The 22464-nt window shown below is 46.7% G+C and overlaps 1 protein-coding gene across 4 annotated transcripts in view; it reads left to right on the forward strand.

The window, feature by feature from the left end:
* Nucleotides 1-22464, forward strand: part of CDK14 (cyclin dependent kinase 14) — a 629746-nt gene that overhangs the window by 169444 nt on the left and 437838 nt on the right. Inside the window, exon 1 of one of the 4 annotated variants that reach the window (XM_075315632.1) lies at nt 7937-8029. The exons of 2 other annotated variants lie outside the window; for them this stretch is intronic. The gene's annotated coding sequence lies outside the window, so the exon portion shown is untranslated. Of the gene's footprint in view, nt 1-7936; nt 8030-12421; nt 12791-22464 lie in introns of those variants that run through there. One more of the 4 variants, XM_075315631.1, reaches the window with a different exon arrangement.

A 22464-nucleotide genomic window follows, 5' to 3' on the forward strand; every position in this document is an offset into this window, starting at 1 on the left:
CTGGGGCATATACATCACTGCAGGGCACGGACAGCACTGGTGATGGCACGGACATCACTGGAGAAGCATAGACCTCACCAAGGGAGCACGGACAGCAATGGGGAGGGGGCACAGAAAACAGTGGCAAGTACACTGCTTCTGGGGGATGGAACAAAGAACTGGGGAGTACAGAGCACTGAGGAGCACGGACAGCACTAGGGGGGCACAGACAAGACTGGGGACACAGACAGCACTGACCATGGCATAGACAGCACTGGTGGCGGCACAGTCAGCATTAGGTGGTGCAGACAGCACTAAGGGGGCACAGACGGGACTGGGAGTCACGGACAGTAGTGGGGGATCATAGACATCATCAGGGGGGCATAGACAGCACTAGGTGGGCACAAACCGCACTAGGGGAGCCCGGACAACAGTGGGGGTACACAGCACTGAGGGGGCACACAGCGCTGGGGGGGTGCCACACAGCACTGAGGGGGCACACACACTACTTTGGGGTACATAGCACTGGGAGCTTCCACACAGCACTGGGAGATGGCAAACACACTACTCGGGGAACTCAGCACTGGGGGCTGGCACTCAGCACTACTCGGAGGTACACAGTACTGAGGGCTGGCACACAGCACTGGGAGCTAGCACACAGCACTACTCTGCATCACTCAGGGCTAGCACACAGCACTACTAGGGGGTACAGAGCACTGGGGGCTGGCACAGCACTACTTAGGGGGCACACAGCACTGGGGGTTGGTACACAGCACTGGGAGCTGGCACACAGCACTACTCTGCAGCACTGGGAGCTGGCACACACACACACACACACACACACACACACACACACACACACTACTAGGAGGTACACAGCACTGGGAGCTGACACACACACTACTAGGGGGTACACAGCACTTGGTAGTGGCCTCACAGTACGGGGGGGTACGGGGGAGCGGAAAGGAGTCACTCACAGGTCCGGGAGGCATGTGCAGCTGGGAGGCTGGTAAGCTGCTGCTCCTCTTGTTCTTCTGTGGACGGGAGGAAAATTTGCGCTGCTTACCCCGCCCACAAGATAAGCCCTGAGCGGCACAAGCACCTCATGGTATGCGCATGTAGCACCCAGGGATATGGGGTACTCTGTTCCAGGCAGTGTCTCTACGGGGAATGTCACGATGGTGGCCGTTACCTGGTTCCGTGCCCTGGGCTCTTTTTGTAATGGGGGATATTTACAGGGGATTTATGAATAAAGTTATTTGTGATGCCACTTGCTGTGATGTGGCTAAGTGTAGGGAGCCGCCGCTGAAGGTTTTGCTAGGGCTGATGGAATGTGCAGCTCTGATGACTTGGGCCTTCTGCAAGTAGGGTATTACCCCAGCGGGTGTATGGTGCAGTGAGCGTTGGAAGGAGTAGTCCAGACAGGTGTTCAGTGCAACTGGTTTTACTCACTTTTCTCAAGATGGTAACTGGTTGCCCAAGGCCGGCTGGTTTCGCCTCCAGGTCCCTTTTGTACCAGTGCCAGTCTGGTTCTCTGGTACGTTCTTCCCCTGCACCTGTCTCTGGTAAGTAGGTCCCCATGGTATGGAACACTGTGGGTCCCCAGTTTGTGGTTTGTCCACTTCTGTCCGCCTGACGGTAGCGTGAACCAAGTGGGGTTGTAGTCTCTGGTCCTGTCCCCGGCTCTCTCTTTGCTACTGAGTCTTTGGATTCTTTAGGGTCAGCAAGGTCCTTGATGGTCCCCTTTGCTGTGCAGGTGTTAACAGGTCGACTTGAAGCTCTTTCCTGTCCTAGGGTTCTGTACCCCGTCAGTGCGTAGTTCCGGGAGTACTCAACTGTACTCCACCGGCAACCAACTCTCCTGGGTACCAGGTCACAGTTAACCCGGGTCAGTGTGTCACTTCACTTCCACTGTCAACTCAGTTCAGACTAGACTTAGACTGCTTACTGACTGCTCTGTCTCAATGCAGTTTCCCTTCTGACTGACTTCCTGCGGTCCTGACTACTCTCCACAGTCTTCCCCTCCCATCTGGTCAACTAGTGGACTTGAGTGGCTCCACCTATAGGCGGCCATCCATAGTCCCACCCTAGCTAACTACCATTGCATGGTGGATTGTTGGGGAAAACTGGGATTACATGGGTTTTAGTTGTTACCAGCACTGGGGTTCTGCGTACTTGAGGGGGGGTAGTCCCTGCATCCTGGTGGGGATGCAGAACCTTGTAGCACCCTGAGGGTCTCAGGGGGCGGTACACGGACGCAGTAGCGTGTGCGTCCTTGCATCACCATTAGGATTTAAAGGGCCAGCAGCCGGTAAGACCACGGCTGCCACCCAAGCACTGAGGTCTCCGGAAATGTGCCGAGGGGCCGCGGGAAGAGTCATCACGGGCCGCAAACAGCTCACGGACCGGAGGTTCCCACCCCTGCTTTACACACAGTAAAAGATATTCTCCCCTCTCCTCCATGCCCGTGGTGCCTCCAGCTGTTTTTTTGCAGTCTGCAGGCACACAGACCCCTCCGTGATAGCGTACGGTGTACGGAGAGGCCACTGCAGGATGTGGTCATGGCTTTACTACAGTTGAATGCTTTACAGCACCACAAAGCATTCAACTGCAGTAAAGCGCTGACAGTAGCGGCGGCCCTGTGTATTGGACGCTCTTTACTGCAGTTGAATGAGTATATATGATATATCCCAAACTTTATATTTTAACTGGAAAAGTTGGGGGTCGTCTTATACACCCAGTCGCCTTTATACGCCGGAAAATTTGGTAATATACATACGTGTGTGTGTGTATATGTATATGTGTGTATATATATATGTATATATATATATATATATATATATATATATATATATATATATATATATATATATATATATATATATATATATATATATATATATATATATATATAATATAATTTATGTTTTTAATGTGTGTATATATGTGTGTGTGTGTATATATGTATGTATGTATGTATGTATGTATATATATATATATATATATATATATATATATATATATAATATGTATGTATGTATGTGTATATATATATATATATATATATATAATATGTATGTATGTATGTGTATATATATATATATATATATGTATATATATATATATATGTGTATACACACATATACACACACATTAAATAAATATATATATAATACATATATATATATACACACACATTAAATAAATATATATATAATACATATATATATATACACACACATTAAATAAATATATATATATATATATAATATATTGTGTGTGTGTGTGTGTATATGTATGTGTGTGTGTATATGTATAATATATATGTACGTACGGACCAAAAGTTTGGACACACTTTCTTATTCAAAGAGTTTTATTTATTTTCAGGACTCTGAAAATTGTAGATTCACATTGAAGGCATCAACACTATGAATTAAAACATGTGGAATGAAATACTTAACAAAAAAGTTTGAAACAACTGAAAATATGTCTTTATATTCTAGGTTCTTCAAAGTAGCCACCTTTTGCTTTGATTACTGCTTTGCACACTCTTGGCATTCTCTTGATGAGCTTCAAGAGGTAGTCACCGGAAATGGTTTTCCAACAGTCTTGAAGGAGTTCCCAGAGATGCTTAGCACTTGTTGGCCCTTTTGCCTTCACTCTGCGGTCCAGCTCACCCCAAACCATCTCGATTGGGTTCTGGTCTGGTGACTGTGGAGACCAGGTCATCTGGCGTAGCACCCCATCACTCTCCTTCTTAGTCAAATAGCCCTTACACAGCCTGGAGGTGTGTTTGGGGTCATTGTCCTATTGAAAAATAAATGATGGTCCAACTAAACGCAAACCGGATGGAATAGCACGCCGCTGCAAGATGCTGTGGTAGCCATGCTGGTTCTGTATGCCTTCAATTTTGAATGAATCCCCAACAGTGTCACCAGCAAAGCACCCCCACACCATCACACCTGCTCCTCCATGCTTCACGGTGGGAACCAGCCATGTAGAGTCCATCCGTTCACCTTTTCTACAAACACACGGTGGTTGGATCCAAAGATCTCAAATTTGGACTCATCAGACCAAAGCACAGATTTCCACTGGTCTAATGTCCATCCCTTGTGTTCTTTAGCCCAAACAAGTCTCTTCTGCTTGTTGCCTGTCCCTAGCAGTGGTTTCCTAGCAGCTATTTTGCCATGAAGGCTGCTGCACAAAGTCTCCTCTTAATAGTTGTTCTAGAGATGAGAAGATGTGTTCAAACTTTTGGTCTGTACTGTATATACAGGAGCTGTGGTGGAGGGAAACCGTTAAAAGGTGACGCACAGAAGGAAACACCGGCCTCGATCTCCGAAGTATCCGGGGTTCGGCTGAAGGCCGGTACTCCAACGGCGGTGCACATCAAGTGAGTAAAAGAACTTGAACTGCATCCTCTGTGTCATCTCATCACTGCCGGTGTGCTCAACATCGCGCCATAGGCAACTACCACCACCATCATCCTCCATGGGGCCTGAGCTCTGCTTGTGGTGAGCTGTACCATACGAGCTGCGTTACGATCCACCCCAGAGAAGATCTCCCGCAGCAGCGGCTCCTAGATTAGCCGTATACCACAGGTGGCATCACTAATAACTACTCCCATCATCCACATTTCCATTTTTATGGACACCGCCGGGGTCACGGAACCGGGCTTGACCACCACAGCATCCCAGAAGCAGAACCACGGCCTGGTAACGAGTAACTCCCGACCCCGTGGGCACGTCATTACGGGTCACCTGCCTGAGCAAGTGGCTGAGCAGGGAGTCCATGGGTCTTTGCTCCACTACAGATGTTAACAGTATCCACTTACTAATACTGTTAAAAGATTTTCAGGCTATGTGGCCTACTGCTGGTTCAACCAATCTGACATTTGCCAGAATTTCTAGATAGCCAGTCTGGCCCTGGCTGACATTTTGGACTTTATCTGTGTGATCTGTTAAGTAAAGAGCAAATACATAATAGTCACATTTTCGACTACAACCTTTGACCTTACACAGCCATGAAACAGGCACATGTTCGTGTCGCGGGCGGAGGAGGGGACGCTGCGCTCTCCCACTGCTCGGGTCCGGCTGCTGCTGCTGCTCGGTGGTGGCTCGAGCGGTGGGCCGGATCCCGGGGACTCGAGCGGCGCTCCTCGCCCGTGAGTGAAAAGGGGTAGGGATTGGATGGTGGGGATTTGGTTATTGTCCGTGACGCCACCCACGGTTGTGGTGATATTGGTGACACCACCGCTGCTCTGGACGGGGATCCCGGGAGCGATGACAGGGAGCAGCCTGGATGTTAGTTCTCCCCTCTGTGGGTAGGGGGTTGGTTGGCCCGGTGATGGGGTAGGGATGGACGGCAGGCAGGTTGCAGGGCCTGGGGAGGTGCAGGGTCGCAAGGGCAGCGCTGTGCCGCACGGCACGGTGGTACTCACTCAGCCAATGATGAAGACACAGTTTCCGGTAAAACACACGGCTGGATGGACGGGTCCCACAGACGGCTGCGGTGGTTTCTGCTCCCGGCAGGTTGATGGTGACTGCCTTTCCCTGCACCTGTGTAGTGTTTGGTTCCAATGGGTTCCCACCGGTAACCCGCTCCCCAGCTTGGATATGGGCTGGAGGAGCCCCCTTTGCCCGCAGGCTCTGGCCCTGGGAACGATAGCCTTGGCGGTGGCTGTGTTTCCCTCTCACGGTTGGACGGTTGCCTACTGACGGGACTTGGCTGCTGGGGAACCCAGGAGGTTCCCTTCGCAAACTGATTTGACAAATTCATGGCGACTCCTAGCCTTGTCAGGGTCCATAAACCCCTGCCAGATGGTGCTGACTTCTCTTTGCGTACCGGTCCGGTACCGCTGGGCCACCGCCCGTCCACGGTCCTCACGGTAAACTCCGATCGGTCACTCCTGCAGACGGTCACCACCGTCTGCCAACCTTGCTGATCCGTCCGGGCCACACACCCGGACCAACTTCGGTCTGCTCCACTACCACTTTCCTTCCTCTCACTTTCCACTCTGAACTCTATCTCTGTTCTGTCCACTTTTCCCGCCTCCAGGACTGTGAACTCCTCGGTGGGCGGGGCCAACAGCCTGGCCCACCCCCTGGTGTGAACATCAGCCCCTGGAGGAAGGCAACAAGGGTTTTTGTTTGACTTTGGTGTGCCTGACCGGGAGTGTGGGGTGTGAGGGTGTTGTTCTCTGTGGCCCCTGGCTTGTCCAGGGTGCCACATTCGCATCTATGTTATGGCTGAATTAGTGAGCTGTCCTGAACTAATAACATCAGAGATCATACTGTGTATGTGGGGAATGTACTTTGTGGGTACCGTACTGTGTGTGGGGGGAATGTACTGTGGGGACATCATACTGTGTGTGGAAAAATGTACAGTGGGAACATTATACTGTGTGTGAGGGGAATGTACTGTGGCGACAATGTGACACCCTGGACTATTCAGGTCGTCACAGGGTTCTGCACGCTCTTTTTCTACAGTGCAGGATCCAACCCCTTGTGGTTCTGGGTCTCTAATTTGCAGTACTGCCTCCACCAGCGTTCACAAATCCTAGATACACCTAGTACCACACCTGTCAGGCACACCAGTGGGCTGCTTAAGCAGGAACAGGGCCAGCCACCTAGGGGTCAGGAAGGGAGGTGGGAGGTGTTAAATCAGTCCAGTGGTAGCCCTCGAGCTGTGAGGAGCTCTGATGAAGCTGGGAGTTGTAGCTCCCAGGGGAGAAGCAGACTAGGTCGCAGACGGTGGTTTGGACCTAGAGGAGTCGGACCTCGTTCGCAGGGGATTGAGGCTAGGTGCCTGGGACCTGTCTTTGAGGACAGTCAGCAGCCTCAGCCTAATCACCGGTCCGGGACCGAAGGCACGTCAGGGTACACAGACCCTAGGTCCGTGAGAAGCTTCAAGCGACCCCGCAATTAACTTGCGGAGGACAGGGCCTATATGGACTGTTCCCACCAAGCTCAGAGATCGGGGGCACTAGCGCAACAAGGGGGATAGGGCTTTCCAAACAAGCGGCCCACTGGAATCCCAAGCGTGAGCCCCTAAGAGCAGGCATCTTTACTTAGCCATAGTGGGGAGCGGGGCCCGGAAAGCTCCAAGCTGACGGGCCACAAAGGACACTTTAAATTTGTGCCAGGAGGCAAGTCACGGACCACCAGGCAGTGCTGCAGGGGAGGGGTCCCGGACGAGCTCCCCTGAAGAGACAGCGGCAGTCAGAGACTTGGTTTACCCTGTTGTCAGAGTCTACTTTATTGCTGAATGAGTACTCGACTGACCCCTGCAACCAGCGAGCCTGCGTCCCCCCTGCATCCCAGAGCACCATCCAGAGTCCCGAGGTCTTCCCCTACCCGTGGGAGTAATGTCATCTTGCTGCCCCCACTTCATCGCCCCAGGTACTCACAACGGCAGCAGCGGTACTCCCAATTATCGTACACCACGGGTCCCGGCACAAACTATATATCTCCCCTGTAAATACCCCCCTCTTCATTTGAGTGTGGCCTCTAGCCCCCGGGTCCGGAGACCCTCGAGCCACGAGTAATAATCACCCCCGGATCCGAGCGGTTTGATCCGTTGCAGGGGTGGCACAACATCATATTGTGGGTGATGTGGGGGTAATGTACTGTGAGGACATCATACTGTGTGTGGGGTGTGATGTGATCACTGGTGATGTGCACGAGAGGAGATATGTGTCGCTGCGACTGCTGCAATCAGTGATGTGAACCCGGATGTAGTACTCCAGCACATTAGGTGCGGAGAGGGTTAATTTGTATTACCTGGGCCGGGTTTGTTGTGAACAGCTAAAGAGATGTGTGGGATGGCTATTCACCATATCTCCACCTCGGGGTGTGGTTCCAGAGGTAAAAGCCAGGCCTCTGGACACACTCATGTTCTGTTTGGCTCTGTATTTTCCTGTGCTGGAGGAAGTAGTGCTGTCTTTTTGTCAATGGATTGTGACTGATGATAATAAACCAGATGAAAATCAACACTTAAGGTGTTCCTGCATCCATCCCCTACTGCTGAGAGAGTGGCTCTACCACAGGGGGTAATGTACTGTGTGGACATCATACTGTGTGTGGGGAGAATGTACTGTGGGGACATCATACTATGTGTGAGGGGATTGTACTGTGGGAATATCATAGTGAGTGAGTGTGTGTGTGTGTGTGTGTGTGTGTGTGTGTGTGTGTGTGTGTGTGTGTGTGTGTGTGTGTGTAGAATGTATTGTGGGGATATCATACTGTGTGTGGGGACATCATACTGTGTGTGTGTGTGTGTGTGTGTGTGTGTGTGGTAATGTACTTTCGGGACTTCATACTGTGTGTGGGGAGAATGTACTGTGGGGACATCATACTATGTGTGAGGGGATTGTACTGTGGGAATATCATAGTGAGTGTGTGTGTGTGTGTGTGTGTGTGTGTGTGTGTGTGTGGAATGTATTGTGGGGATATCATACTGTGTGTGGGGACATCATACTGTGTGTGTGTGTGTGTGTGTGTGTGTGGTAATGTACTTTCGGGACTTCATACTGTGTGTGTGGGGAATGTACTGTTGGGACATTATACTGTGTGTGTGGGGAATGTACTTTTTGGGACTTCATACTGTCTGGGGGGATGTACTGTGGTTGCACCATGCTGTATTTGGGGGGAATGTTTTGTGGGAATATCATACTGTATGTGGGGGGAATGTACTGTGGGGAATGTACTGTGGGAACATCATACTGTGTGCGGGGGGAATATACTGCAGAGACATCATACTGTGGGTGAGGGGAATGTACTGTGGGGACATCATACTGTGTGTGGGGGGAATATACTGTGGGGACATCATACTGTGTGTGGGGGGAATATACTGTGGGGACATCATACTGTGTGTGGGGGGAATATACTGTGGGGACATCATACTGTGTGTGGGGGAATGTACTGTGGGGACATCATACTGTGTGTGGGGGGAATGTACTGTGGGGGGAATATACTGTGGGGACATCATACTGTGTGTGGGGGAATGTACTGTGGGGACATCATACTGTGTGGGGGGAATGTACTGTGGGGACAGCATACTGTATGTGGAGGGAATGTACTGTGGGGACATCATTCTGTGTGTGGGGGGAATCTACTGTCGACATCATACTGTGTGTGGGGGTAATGTACTGTGGGGACATTATACTGTGTATGGGGGAAATGTACTGTGGGGACATCATACTGTGTGTGGGGGGGGAAATGTACAGTGGGGACATCATACTGTGTGTGGGGGGAATGTACTGTGGGGACATCATACGGTGTGTGGGGGGGAATATACAGTGGAGACATCATCCTGTGTGGAGGGGGTAATGTACTTTCGGGACTTCATTTTGTGTGTTGGGGGAATGAACTGTTGGGACATTATACGGTCTGTGGGGATATGTACTTTCTCAACACCATACTGTGTGTGGAGACTGTTCTTTTTGGAATTTCATACTGTATGTTGGGAGTGTACTGTTGATACATCATACTATGTGTGAGGGGTTTGTACTGTGGGAATATCATACTGTTTGTGGGGACATCATACTGTGTGTGTGGGGGTAATGTACTTTAGGGACTTCATACTGTGTGTCGGGGGAATTTACTGTTGGGACATTACTGTGTGTGTTGGAATGTACTTTTTGGGACTTCATACTGTGTGGGGGGGATGTACTGTGGTTGCATCATACTGTATGTGAGGGGAATGTACTGCGGGGGATGTACTGTGGGAACATCATACTGTGTGTGGGGAATGTACTCTGGGGACATCATACTATGTGTGAGGGTATTGTACTGTGCGAATATCATACTGTGTGTGTGGGGAATGTATTGCGGGGATATCATACTGTGTGTGGGGACATCATACAGTCTGGGTGAGGGGATAATGTACTTTCGGGACTTCATACTGTGTGGGGGGAATGTACTGTTGGGACATTATACTGTGTGTGGAGGAATGTACTTTTTGGGACTTCACACTGTGTGGGGGGATGTACTGTGGTTGCATCATACTGTATGTGGGGGGAATGTACTGCGGAGACATCATACTGTGTGTGGGGGGAATGTACTGTGGGGACATCATACTGTGTGTGTCGGGAATGTATTGCGGGGATATCAAACTGTGTGTGGGGACATCATACAGTGTGTGTGGGGGGGTAATGTACTTTCGGGACTTCATACACTGTGTGGGGGGAATGTACTGTTGGGACATTATACTGTGTGTGGAGGAATGTACTTTTTGGGACTTCATACTGTGTGGGGGGATGTACTGTGGTCGCATCATACTGTATGTGGGGGGAATGTCTTGTGGGAATATCCTACTGTATGTGAGGGGAATGTACTGTGGGGGATGTACTGTGGGAACATCATACTGTGTGTGGGGGGAATGTACTGCGGAGACATCATACTGTGTGTGGGGGGGAATGTACTGTGGGGACTTCATACTGTGTGTGGGGGGAATGAACTGTGGGGACATCATACTGTGTGTGTGTGGAGAATGTACTGTGGGGACATCATACTGTGTGTGTGGGGAATGTACTGTGGGGACAGCAAACTGTGTGTGAGGGAATCTATGGGAACATCATACTGTGTGTGGGGGGAATGTACTGCGGAGACATCATACTGTGTGTGGGGGGGAATGTACTGTTGGGACATCATACTGTGTGTGGGGGGAATGAACTGTGGGGACATCATACTGTGTGTGGGGGGAATGTACTGTGGGGACATCATACTGTGTGTGTGTGGGGGAATGTACTGTGGGGAAATCATACTGTGTGGGGGGGGAATGTACTGTGGGGGACATCATACGGTGTGTGGGGGGAATGTACAGTGGGGACATCATACTGTATGTGGGGGAATATACAGTGGGGGCATCATCCTGTGTGGAGGGGGTAATCTACTTTCGGGACTTCATTTTGTGTGTTTGGGGAATGTACTGTTGGGACATTATACGGTCTGTGGGGAAATGTACTTTCTCAACACCATACTGTGTGGGGAGACTGTACTTTTTGGAATTTCATACTGTGTTAGGAGTGTACTGTTAATACATAATACTATGTGTGAAGGGATTGTACTGTGGAAATATCATACTGTGTGTGGGGACATCATACTGTGTGTGGGGGGTAATGTACTTTCGGGACTTCATACTGTGTGTGGGGAATGTACTGTGGGGACATCATACTGTGTGTGTGGGGAATGTACTGTGGGGACAGCAAACTATGTGTGAGGGAATCTATGGGCATACTATGTGTGTGTGGAATGTATTGTGGGGATATCATACTGTGTGTGGGGACATCATACTGTGTGTGTGTGTGTGGGGGGGGGGGGTAATGTACTTACGGGACTTCATACTGTGTGTGGGGGGAATGTACTGTTGGGACATTATACTGTGTGTGGAGGAATGTACTTTTTGGGACTTCATACTGTGTTGGGGGGGGATGTACTGCGGTTGCATCATACTGTGTGTGTGGGGGGAATGTTTTGTGGGAATATCATACTGTATGTGAGGGGAATGTACTGTGGGGGATGTACTGTGGGAACATCATACTGCGTGTGGGGGGAATGTACTGCGGAGACATCATACTGTGTCTGGGGGAAATGTACTGTGGGGACATCATACTGTGTGTGGGGGCAATGTACTGTGGGGATAGCAAACTGTGTGTGAGGGAATCTACTCTGGGAACATCATACTGTGTGTGGGGGCAATGTACTGCGGAGACATCATACTGTGTGGGGGGGGGGATGTACTGTGGGGACATCAAACTGTGTGTGAGGGAATCTACTCTGGGGACATCATACTGTGTGTGTGGGGGGAATGTACTGTGGGGACATCATACTGTGTGGGGGGGATGTACTGTGGGGACATCAAACTGTGTGAGGGAATTTACTATGGGGACATCATACTGTGTGTTGGGGGAATGTACTATCGACATCATATTGTGTGTGTGTGGGGGGTAATGTACTGTGGGGACATCATACTGTGTGTGGTGGTAATGTACTGTGGGGACATTATACTGTGTGTGGGGGGAATGTACTGTGGGGACATTTATACGGTGTCAGATATTTTACTATGTGAACAAAAAATGACTTCCGTACGGTCACTTTCACATGTGTCTCTCTTTCCTGTAGGGAAATTAATTTGTACATCTGCTCTAATGTTTCTTAGGTTTATCTGTACCTGGGAAAGTTGGGTGGAAATAATATATCTGAAAGTACTGCTACTATTTGAATTATCAGTAGACTTTTCTAGGCCCCTGAATGGCAGAACTTGCTGATTCATCCAGTTGTATATACACGTTGCAGTGATTAGCCTCTCCTGGATAAGCTGGGTGATGCCCCCCCCCCCCTTATTTTTATATCATCCTAGTGCATTGTATATTGTCACTCTGTATATACGTCTCTGGCTGCTTTACTTCTGCAGGCACCAGTGTTGGCTGATTCCTTGCTGCTCCATAGGAAGGTGCATCCTTTCCTCTTTTTGCAAAAGCCTTGCTGTCCATTTAGGTGGCACGGCGGGGAAATCTTGGGCAGCCAGCTATTATTTTGTCTCTGCTCATCTAGGCGTGATGCCGGGGAATCCTATGAGAATATAATCTGCCTGTTGAGATTTCCCTGTTTGCTGCCTGTGATTCCCCCTCTCTCTCTGCGCCGTGTAGTACGTCCTTCCCATTCCAGCTCGCTCGAGCAGTAACATGTTGTGAATTCATTTGCTGGATGACACCGGCCTGGCTGCAATCGCTGTGCCCCGTTGGCGACCACAGAAGGAGACATGACCAGGAGTTGTAGATGAAGCCGCCAGTTCCGAGCTCGGCACAACGGTGAGTCAGTATTTATTAAGGTGCATATTTATCTGCATCTCCGGACCTAATAGTACACACCGCTCCCTATAGACCTCACACGCCTTATCCGTATCTCTGAGCCGCTGCCGTGCAAGCCTTATTGTAAATTATTCACAGCGTGAATCTGATATATTCCCAAGCTCGGGGGTCCCATAGGACTGCACCTCACGGAAACCTCCTTACATCGAAAGACGAGAAAACAACAACCAGTTCTTGCTCTTTTTTCTTATACACCTTGACTCATCCCCTAAGTGGTCGTAAGAGACCACTTTAAGCTCTGTAGCCCAAGTGATTGCATGCAGAAGACGATGGGAGTGTTGCCTCCACCACCACCACTAGGATCGGGCTTGTAAAATGGAACGATCATGAATTCTTCCTGCTTTTTTCTACATTGCTGCTACCATTGCATTTGTACGAGTTATGTGAACCTCAAGTCCCTGTTATAAGATTGAGCATGTAGTAAAATGGTGTCGCCCTGGAACCCCGACTCTTACCCTAAATCAGGATCAGGGTAGTCATTCGGAAAAACTCTAAATGGCTTCAAGAAACATGAAACTGATTTCGATTTGGCGCATTTGAAGGTCTAATTCGACTTAGTGTCCTGGAGGGTTCCATGAGAATAAGAACCCTAACTTGTAAGGAACTCTCTTTGCGGCTCAGATTTGTGACCACGGAGAAAGCCCCTCCCCACTCTTACCCTAAATCAGGATCAGGGTAGTCATTCAGATAAACTCCTAAATGGTTTCAAGAGGAATTAAACAGATCTCTATTTAGCGTCTTGGAGGGTTCCTTCAGAATATGAACCCCAACTTGTAAAGGTACAACTCAGATTTGTGACCACAGAGAACCCCCCCAACTCTTACCTAAATCAGGACGAGTGTAGTCCTTCATAAAAACTCCAAGTGGCTTTAAGAAACATTTAAACTGATTTTGATTTAGGATCTTGAAGGGTCTCATCAGACTATTCGACTCAACTACAGGGACTCTCTTCACGGATCAGATTTGTGACCATGGAGAAATTCCCCCCCCCCCCCCCCCCCAACTTTTACCCTACATCAGAATCAGGGTAGTCATTCATAAAAACTGTAAATAGCTTCAAAAAGAATTAAACAGATTTCGATTTAGCGCCTTGTAGAGTTCCATCAGCATATGAACCCCAGCTTACAAAGTGACTCCCTTTATGGCTCAGATTTGTGACTACGAAGAAAGCCCCCGACCCTTACCCTAAAGCAGGATCAGGGTAGTCATGCATGAAGACTCTAAATGACTTCAAAAAGAATAAAACAGTTTTCGATTTAGCGCCTTGGAGGGTTCCATCAGAATATGGACCCCAACTTGTAAAGGACCTCCCTTTTTATGGGTCAGATTTGTGACCACAGAGAAAGACCCCTGACTCTTACTCTAAATCAGGATCAGTTAAGCCATTCATGAAAAAAAATCTCAATAGCTTCAAAAAGAATTAAACAGATTTTGACTTGGCGCCCTGGAGGGTTCCATTAGAATATGAATCCTAACTTGTAAGGCTAGTTTCACACATCCGGCTTTTCGCCGGTTTGCTGGATTTGGCGCATGCCAGTACAGTGTATACAGTACAGTGGCAGCGCTGTAACTTCCGGGTCACAAGACAGCATGTGACCGGAGCTTGTTGCGCTGCCACTGTACTGGCGTGCACCGAATCCGGCAAACCGGCGAAAAGCCGGATGTGTGAAACTAGCCTAAGGCATTCCCCTTATGGCTCAGATTTTTGACCACTGGGGAAAATGCTTAAATATGTCTCAATTTTGGGTAGGTTCTTTGGGAAGCTTTATCACTAGACTTATTAAGGGCGCGATCTTTGGTCATTAAAATATAATTTGTTAGGTGGTAGCGCCGAAAAAAGTTGAGCTGCCGATCGGTGGTTTTAAAGAGGAATGGTCATAAAGGCTCAAATTTTGGCGTCAGTGAATTATTAAAGCACCACTCTGAGACCTCGAAAAAGCTGACGCTGCAGCTCATTCTGGGTCCAGAAATTCGGGATCCCGTAGAGTTTAAAAATGTTGTCATCATCATACAAATCATCAAAGAAGTTGGTTATTTACAGGAGCAAAGGAATAACCTAAGATGTTGGCTGTCAGCATATCTTGGGCCAGTATTGATTGTAGCAGCTTCCAAGTATATGAAGTTGTCCGCCCCCTTGATATATTGGGTCCAGAACATTATGAGAAATAGTTTTATGGGAAGCCAATATTGGTATGTGACCTAGCATATCGAAGCATAAAACACAGGGAGATGGATGAATCTAGAGGAACCGGTGGTCTTCGCTGGCTTATTCTAATCTATGACACGTATGATATATTAGTTTTTCAATTATGTAAGTGCAACGTAAAAGTCGGGCAATTTCTTAGAGTAACATAAACTCTGTCTTTTGCATCTTATAAGAAGAAATGGATCCAGCAATGATTTTTTGACTGGTCAGAGATGTCAGAAAATCACATGACGGCCATGATGTCATATCTTTTATGACATCATGGATCATAATTGCAGAGAATGAACTAATCTTTCCGCCTCATTTTGCACTAATGCTGTTATGTTTTCACCAGTTTGTTAGGTTTTCAGAGATTTTTAACAGAAGTCTCCATCACTATTTTTGCTGTCACAAAGACTCCAACCTTGAGTTCCCAATATAAGTCCATAAGGTCCTTCAGAGTTTGTCAGGATTCACCAGAGTTGTCATAGTTCCTTTATAGAACATGTGGCATTCATATTTTGGCTTCAATAATAAGACGTCCCATGTGGTTTTTTTTGTTTTTTTTTTTTATTAAGCTTATAATGATCACAGTTATTAAATTCGTTATCTCTGAACCTTATGGTGATCCTAGTGACCATTGAATCCTAGGATGAGCCTAGTTAACATTAGACCATATGGTGATCCTAGTGATTGTATGGTCATACTAGTAAAATTGAACTTTGGGGTGATTCTAATGGCAATTGAACCCTATGGTGATCTTAGGATCATATAACCCTATGGTGTTCCTAGTGACCATTTAACCCTATAGTGTTCCTAGTGACCGTACAATCCTATGGTGGTCCTAGTGACCATATAACTCTATGGTATTCCTAGTGATGATTTAACCCAATGGGAATCCTAGTGACCATATAACCCTATGATGATCCTGGTGACTGTATAACCCAATGGGAATCCTAGTGACAGTATAACCATATGGTAATACTGGTAACCATATATCCCTATGGTGATACTAGTAGCCATAAAGCCCTATGATGATACTAGTAACCATAAAGCCCTATGATGATACTAGTAACCATAAAGCCCTATGATGATACTAGTAACCATAACGCCCGATCATGATACTAGTTGCCATATATTCCTATGATGATACCAGTAGCCATATATCCCTATGGTGATGTTAGTAGCCATATATCCCTATGGTGATGCTAGTAGCCATATATCCCTATGGTGATACTAGTAGCCATATATCCCTATGGTGATGCTAGTAACCATATATCACTATGGTGATGCTAGTAACCATATATCCATGATACTAGTAGCCATATATCCCTATGATGATACTAGTTGCCATATATCCCTATGGTGATGCTAGTAGCCATATATCCCTATGGTGATGCTAGTAGCCATATATCCCTATGGTGATGCTAGTAGCCATATATCCCTATGGTGATGCTAGTAGCCATATATCCCTATGGTGATGCTAGTAGCCATATATCCCTATGGTGATGCTAGTAGCCATATATCCCTATGGTGATGCTAGTAGCCATATATCCCTATGGTGATGCTAGTAGCCATATATCCCTATGGTGATGCTAGTAACCATATATCACTATGGTGATGCTAGTAACCATATATCCATGATACTAGTAGCCATATATCCCTATGATGATACTAGTTGCCATATATCCCTATGGTGATGCTAGTTGCCATATATCCCTATGGTGATGCTAGTAGCCATATATCCCTATGGTGATGCTAGTAGCCATATATCCCTATGGTGATGCTAGTAACCATATATCACTATGGTGATGCTAGTAACCATATATCCATGATACTAGTAGCCATATATCCCTATGATGATACTAGTTGCCATATATCCCTATGGTGATGCTAGTAGCCATATATCCCTATGGTGATGCTAGTAGCCATATATCCCTATGGTGATGCTAGTAGCCATATATCCCTATGGTGATGCTAGTAGCCATATATCCCTATGGTGATGCTAGTAGCCATATATCCCTATGGTGATGCTAGTAGCCATATATCCCTATGGTGATGCTAGTAGCCATATATCCCTATGGTGATGCTAGTAGCCATATATCCCTATGGTGATGCTAGTAACCATATATCACTATGGTGATGCTAGTAACCATATATCCATGATACTAGTAGCCATATATCCCTATGATGATACTAGTTGCCATATATCCCTATGGTGATGCTAGTTGCCATATATCCCTATGGTGATGCTAGTAGCCATATATCCCTATGGTGATGCTAGTAGCCATATATCCCTATGGTGATGCTAGTAGCCATATATCCCTATGGTGATGCTAGTAGCCATATATCCCTATGGTGATGCTAGTAGCCATATATCCCTATGGTGATGCTAGTAGCCATATATCCCTATGGTGATGCTAGTAGCCATATATCCCTATGGTGATGCTAGTAGCCATATACGGTATCCCTATGGTGATGCTAGTAACCATATTAACCTATGGACATTACGCCAATCTCTCTCCTCTGAGATTCTTAAAAAGGAGGCAACTCCTATAATATGCAAGCCAAATATTTCCATAAGTCAAATCCCAGTTTGGATTTATGTATAATTCCCACTGAGAACTAGGATTGTTGGCAACAAGGGGTTAAGCTATAGCCTAAAAAAAACCTAAAATAAAATATATAAAATCTTCACCAAAACAGCGCTTAAGTAGTATTTTCCCTTTTAGACATTTAGAATTAAATGGGGTTGCACCAAATTAGAAAAAAAAATGCTTCTTCCTTACAAAAACAGCGCCACCCGTGTCTGCAGGCTGTGTCTGGTATTGCAGCTCATTCATTTCATTTGATCTGAGCTGTAATACCCATTACAAACCCATACAACGTTTTTAGATGATGTTTTTCTAATCCACTATAACTCTTGTAAATCTCCTGACTTAAACAATACACGTCCATTGATCGACCGAGTTCACGCCCCGTCATCAGATCAAACTGGATCCAATGCCATTAAGAAATGTGAAATGTTAAGATTGTGTCGTAAATGTAATAAATGTGGGCGAGACGGGGGCGCCATGTGCGGCGGCTGCGACCTCCAGCTATAAGAAATAATTAAGAATTAATTATAAGTAAAGATGGAATTTAATTACGCTCATGGATTTCCTTCAGGGGCAGTGACCAAAATAATCTGTGTCAACAGGAGGTTCTGGGTCTGTCCTCAGTGTTACGTGCGGTCGCTCTGGCTCGGAGGGAAAAGGAAATGTAGCATTCACATGGAATAATAGATACAGTGTAACAAATCTACAGCTACAGTCTCTTTTCACGTTCTCTTTACACCACAGTGTCAGACTGGGGCGGCAGGGGCCACCAGTAACATTGACTATGGGGACCACTGATCAACTACATGCAAATATTACATTCACAACTTTACCTGTGCCTCTATATAATAATATACTGGGTAGTTTGTAAAATGAATGATGAGATGTTTCCTTTGTCTGTACATAGTGAAACAAGTAAATTGTGCCAACTACTGATCATGTTTTTGGGGTAAATGACATATTACTGCAAAGGGGGCCCACCAGAGGATTCTCCTGCTCTCCGGTGGGCCAGTCCGAGCCTGATCTTGCATTGTTCATCTAGTTCAGACACCTTGTAGAATACATAATAAAGGATAGATATCTGCAAAAAAGGTATTAAAGAAAATGAGCTGTCAGGTTTTTTGTGATTATCTATCTACATACACACACACACATACATACATACATACATACATACATACATACATACATACATACATACATACATACATACACACATACATACATACATACACACATACATACATACACACACAAACACACACATATACATTCACATATACATACATACATACATACACATACATACATACATCCATACATATACACATACATACATACATACATACATACATACATACATACATACATACATACATACACATACACACATACATACATACATACATACACACATACATATACACACACACATATATATACATATACACACACAGTACAGGCCAAATGTTTGGACACACCTTCTCATCTCTAGAATAACTATTAAGAGGAGACTCTGTGCAGCAGCCTTCATGGTAAAATAGCTGCTAGGAAACCACTGCTAAGGACAGGCAACAAGCAGAAGAGACTTCTTTGGGTAAAGAACACAAGGAATGGACATTAGACCAGTGGAAATCTGTGCTTTGGTCTGATGAGTCCAAATTTGAGATCTTTGGATCCAACCACCGTGTCTTTGTAGAAAAGGTGAACGGATGGACTCTACATGGCTGGTTCCCACCGTGAAGCATGGAGGAGGAGATGTGATGGTGTGGGGATGCTTTGGTGACACTGTTGGGGATTTATTCAAAATTGAAGGCATACAGAACCAGCATGGCTACCACAGAATCTTGCAGCGGCATGCTATTCCATCCGGTTTTCGTTCAGTTGGACCATCATTTATTTTTCAACAGGACAATGACCCCAAACACACCTCCAGGCTGTGTAAGGGCTATTTGACTAAGAAGGAGAGAGTGATGGGGTGCTACGCCAGATGACCTGGCCTCCACAGTCACCAGACCTGAACCCAATCGAGATGGTTTGGGGTGAGCTGGACCGCACAGTGAAAGCAAATGAGCCAACAAGTGCTAAGCATCTCTGGGAACTCCTTCAAGACTGTTGGAAAACCATTTCCGGTGACTACCTCTTGAAGCTCATCAAGAGAATGCCAAGAGTGTGCAAATCAGTAATCAAAGCAAAAGGTGGCTACTTTTGAAGAACCTAGAATATAAGACATATTTTCAGTTGTTTCACACTTTTGTGTGTGTGTGTGTGTTTGTGTGTGTGTATAATATATAAATAAATATATATATAGACCATATCCTGCTGGGGGAAGAAGAGAGCGCAGTGGAGATAGCAGCGCGGTATGTGAGCGAATGTCATAGACTTCGAGAAAGAGAACTATGATAAGCCATGGACTTCCATAGCCCCCCATCCCAGATGTGGCCCCCCAATCCCCACCCTGGATATGCCCCATCCACCGTTACCACAGTCCCCACCGTGGATATGCCCCATCATAAGCCATGGACTTCCATAGCCCCCATCCTAGAAGTGCCCCCACAGTCCCCACCCTGGATGTGCCCCATCCATCCTTCCTACAATCCCCACCCACCATCCCCACAGCCCCAGGCCCTAATGTACACTTGCTTTGGCAAAACTAATTTGTATTTGGTCCTGCCAATAAAGCTTATTTGATTTGATTTGATTTGATATATATATATATATATATATATATATATATATATATATATTATAATATATATATATATAATTATACTGTATATATATTATACAGTGCATATATATTATACAGTGCATATATATTATACAGTGTATATATATTATACAGTATATATATTATACAGTGTATATATATATATATATAATATATAACAATGTGTGTATCTATAAATATATGTATAATATATATAATATACACTGATGTATGTATGTGTGATATATATATATATATATATATGTATATATATATATATATATATGTGTGTATATATGTATATATATATGTATATATATATATATGTATATATATGTGTATATATGTATATATATATATATATATGTGTATATATGTATATATATATATATATATATATATATGTGTATATGTGTATATATGTATATATATATATATATGTGTATATATGTATATATATATATATGTATATGTGTATATATATATATATATATATATATATATATATATATATATGTATATGTGTATATATATATATATGTATATGTGTATATATATATATGTATATGTGTATATATATATATATATATAATTGCCTTATTCTGTCTGTCTGTCTGTCATGCTCCAAAATTGTGTCCTTACGGTGACACAAAGCTGATTGGCCGCTGGGCTCTCCATGGCCCCGCCCCCCCACACGGATTGGCTGCTCGCCCAGGCTGCGCCCCCACACGGATTGGCCAGCCGCTCGCCCAGGCTCCGCCCCCCCACAGATTGGCCTCTCGCCCCGGCACCCTGCAGGCATTGGCAACTCGGCCACGCCCCGCCCCGCCCCCCTCACGCAATGCACGCTAGCTCTGGCCCCGCCCCCCCCCCGCATATCCCCGAACTGACACTTCACGGAGCCACGACTCCCAGGTGAGTACTGTACCCCCCCCCCAACGGGAGCCCACATCAGCGTACGCCGCCAACCCAGCCGACACTTACCCTCGCATTGCTGGCCTTGCCGCCGTATGCTGGTGTGGGCTCCCGTGCGAGCGGGGGACGGGATACGTTGGTAACCATGCTAGCATAGTTACCAGCTGGTAACCATGCTAGCATAGTTACCAGCACATCAAGGTCCTGCAGCGGCGGAAGATCCACACGCACACACATAACAGCACACACACACACATACACACACATCAGATCGCACTCACTCTCACAAACACCTCACACACACATCGCATCCACACACTCACAGCATCCGGCGATATCGCTTGCTTCTCGGCCTCGATACTGTGCTGTTGTGACCTTCCAGGACCTGTCGGAGGATCACATGGCCAGAAGCATGTGGTATCTCCGGATGTTGCAAGTATGAGCGCGTATGTGCAATATCGTCAATGTGTGTGTACGTGAGTGTATGCGATCGGGTGTGTGTGAGTGTATGCGATCGGGTGTGTGTCGGTGTGTGTGAGTGTATGCGATCGGATCTGTGAGTGTCGGCAGAGGAGCATGGCGTGCTGGAGGAGGCTGGGAGGAGAGAGGCTGATCCTGGGGAAGTGTTACGGGGGAACCGGCAGATTAGGACCAGGGGGTATATATCCTAATCGCCAGTCGGGGCCCACCGTGCTCCAGATGACAATGGAGCTGCTGGCACCTGAGGGTTAGGCGGAGACTATAGAGCTGGATGGCTCTGAGATAACCCAGGAACTCTGGGAACCGGTCACGTGTGTTGGGACACGTCAGACCGGACGACAACCCGATTAGCGTTTTGGTGCACCTAGCGCTACACCAACCACGTGTGCAGGAAACACGTCAGGCCGGGTGGTAACCAGGTAGCGTTGACCGGAAGACCGCCACGAAAGCGCCCTGTCGGCCACGTGTGTAGGACACGTCAGGCCGAGCGTTCCTCCGATTAGCGTTTCTGGCCACCTCTCGACTGGCCACGTGTGTGTAGGACACGTCAGGCCAGATGGGTACACCAGTAGCGTTGACCGGGAAGCCGAGGAAAATAAGGAACACCCTGTTAACTCCACAGGGGTCCTGGAGTACGCTGTCCGTGCGCGTAGGGGGCACAACCGGACAGGTGGCGCAGCAGGTGCGTTGTCCGTGTGCGTAGGGGCACAATCGGACAGGTGGTGCA

Source organism: Anomaloglossus baeobatrachus, chromosome 6, assembly GCF_048569485.1.
Source record: "Anomaloglossus baeobatrachus isolate aAnoBae1 chromosome 6, aAnoBae1.hap1, whole genome shotgun sequence".
In the NCBI taxonomy this organism is placed as follows: domain Eukaryota; kingdom Metazoa; phylum Chordata; class Amphibia; order Anura; family Aromobatidae; genus Anomaloglossus; species Anomaloglossus baeobatrachus.